Source organism: Dipodomys ordii, unplaced genomic scaffold (assembly GCF_000151885.1).
Source record: "Dipodomys ordii isolate 6190 unplaced genomic scaffold, Dord_2.0 Scaffold6, whole genome shotgun sequence".
NCBI lineage: Eukaryota > Metazoa > Chordata > Mammalia > Rodentia > Heteromyidae > Dipodomys > Dipodomys ordii.
In genome coordinates this window covers 5,401,072-5,404,111 of record NW_012267222.1, presented here as the reverse complement: position 1 = coordinate 5,404,111, position 3,040 = coordinate 5,401,072, and positions in this window count along the sequence as shown.

Genomic DNA, 3,040 nt, shown 5'->3' with positions numbered 1-3,040 from the left:
AAAAGGTAGCAGGGCCTCAATGGATAAATTGGCCTGGTGGTGTACATTGTGTTCCCAGCTACTGGGGGAGGCCAGAAGCGGGAGGCTTGAGATCTAAGGCCACCCAGACAGAAACGTGGGATGCCCGTGGCTCATACCTGTAATCCTAGCCACACAGGAGGCGGAGATCTGAGGGTTGGAATTGAAGCCAGCCGGGCCAGGAAAGTCCATGAGACATCTCCAATGAACCAGCAAAAAGCTGGAGGGAGAGCGGTGGCTCAAGTGGTAGAGCATTCGCCTGGAGTGAAAAAACTCAGGGACAGTGCCCGGGCTCTGGGTTCAATCCTCAGCACACCAAAAAGAAAAAAAGAAAAAAGTTCTTTTTGCATAGGATGTACTTACTCTAAAAAATAACTCCTTGAAGATCTGACATTCACAAGTAACTGCGAGTCCTGACCTTGTATTTGCGAACACAGCGAACCCTAAGGGAACCCCAATGACCTTGTGCTAAATCAGCACAGAGCGCATGTGCACGGGCTAGGGCGCGCACCAGCGCAGGATGCATGCGCTGCTCTGCTCTGCTCTGCTCTCCTCGCAGGGGCAGTTGGCACTTTCTAACGTCCGTCTCTTCCTTGGTTGTCATTCTTCAGCTTGCTCTAGGCTCCTGGGCCCTCCATCCCCGCCTCCCCATTGGCTGAGTTCTGGGTTGAGCTGGAAAGCAGAGCCTCCCGTCGTAGGCCTCAGTCCTATCTCTGAGCTGCCCTTCAGCCTCCCCTACTCCGCTGTGGGTGAGCAGAGCTCGGACGAATTCCCCCATTTTACCTCGGGACCCTAGATGCGTCCTTGGCTGCCTCCTATGTCAGAGCGGACGGTGCTGTCCCGGGGGTCAGGTGTGGAATCAGTGGGGCCCCCACTTAGGAACAAGGCCGTGCAGTGTGGTGGGCTGAGTAGGTGGACAGCCAGGCCGGCACCTGGGCTCCCACCAGGGACTACTGAGAATCAGGCGTGAGCAACCAGGGCGGGGAGGAGCCGAGGCGGGGCCTTGAGCCAGGGGGTCAGGCTGGCCAGCAGGGCAGGTATTGGCCAGCGCTGTTTACTTCCATGGAACTCCTAAAGCTTTTTGCTTGGGCTGACCTCAAACCATAATCATCCTGATCTTTACCCCCCCAAGTAGCTGGGATCACAGGCATGCACTACTACACCCAGCTGACATCCATTCTAGAGCAACTTGAAGACAGAGCACCTTCCCTAGGTTTAACTTAATTTCCCCTGCTGGTACTGAAAATAAAAGGCCAGCGAGATTATTGTTGTCAACTGCACAAAGCAGACAATGAAGTAATGTGGCTGCAGCTGCCTTCCTTGGCGTGGGGACAGAAGATCACACCTCAGCTGGAGAGTCAAATGCGAGGGGGACGATATAAGGTGGAACTGGACAGGCCATCTTGTGTCAAAACCCTGAGGAGCATTAGAATTTGCTCCCAAAGAAAGGGAAAGGTAGCTGGATGCTGGTGGCTCACACCTGTAATCCTAGCTGCTCAGAAGGCTGAGATCTGAGGATCACAGTTTGAAGCCAGCCTAGATAGGAAAGTCTTAGCTCCAATTAACTACCAAAAAAAAAGTTGGATCAAGTAGAGTGCTAGTCTTGAGCAAAAGAAGCTCAGAGACATCTCCAAAGCCCTGAACTCAAGCCCCACGACCAGCACAAAAAGAAAAAGAGGAAAAGGAGCAGGAGGCGTTAGGTTGGGAGAGATGGAGGAGAATGACATTGATCAAGATGCACTGGACTTACAAACTGACTTGTGGAGTGGTAATCTCTTTGTATAACTACTTAAATATAATAAAATATAATTAAAAAGATAAGAAAGGAAAAAGAAAGGTACCAGGTGCCTGTGGCTCATGCCTACAATGCTAACTACCCAGAAGTCTGAGATCTGAGGATCATGATTCAAAGCCAGCCTAGACAAGAAAGTCTGTGAAACTCTTATCTCTAATGAACCATCAAAAGACCAGTAGTGGAGCTGTAGCTCAAGTGGTAGAACACTAGGCTGGAGTGTAAAAGCTAAGCAAGAGCATGAGGCCCTGAGTTCAAGCCTCAGAACCAGCAGAGAGAGAGAGAGAAAAAGAGACAGAGACAGAGGCAAGGAAGGGAGGGAGGGCAAGAGAATAGAGAAAGGGGGGTCTGGGAAGGTGGCTCAGTGGTAGAGTTCTTGCATGCATGAGACCCTGGGTTCGATTCCTCAGTACCACATAAGCAGAAAAAGCTGGAAATGGCACTGTGGCTCAAGTGGTAGGGCGCTAGCCTTGAGCTGAATAGTTGAGGGACAGCGCCCAGGTCCAGAGTTCAGGCCCCATGATTGACAAAGAAAAAGAGAGAGGAGGGAAGTAGACACATGGAGAATGACATGAAAGACAGTGCAGAGCTGGAGGGGTGGGTCCACAAGCCAAGGACAGCAGCCCACCACTGTTGGAGGGACTCCACTCTGCTCTAAGCCTCTGCTCTGCTTCCTGGCGGCCCAGCCTCCATGCCCATGTTGGGCTTTTGGCCTCCAGGAATGGGAGATAAGATGCTTTTGTTGTATAAAGCCACCACACTTGTTCCCCGGCCCCCCTCCTCCCAACAAACTGCAGGTGACATTCTGGCTTTCCAGAAGGGACTAAAGAAAGCTCTTGTTAGCTCAGCCTGCTTCTGGATCTTACCTCTGGCCACAACCATGTGGTTGAAATTGCCGGTCATCAATCTCACCTATGGGGGGCGGGGCTGAGGGGGTACCCGTGAAGGTCACCTGAGGACAGGGCAGCAGCAGATGCCCTCCCAGGTATGTCTGAGGCCAGGCAGGCCTCTGGAGTCAGAGGCTGCGTCTCTGGGACCAGGTGACCTTGAGTAAGGGCTGGTCGGCATACTCAGGTGCCAGGCTTTCATTGATGGAGTAGACTGCCTTGGCTTCGTGCTCCTGTGGGGGGGCTTCTATTATGTACCCCCTTCTCCAGCAGCCAGGAGAAGTACAAGAAAGAGACAGGTGCCCCAGCCCACGAGGCCAGCTTTGGTCCAGCCAGCGTAGCG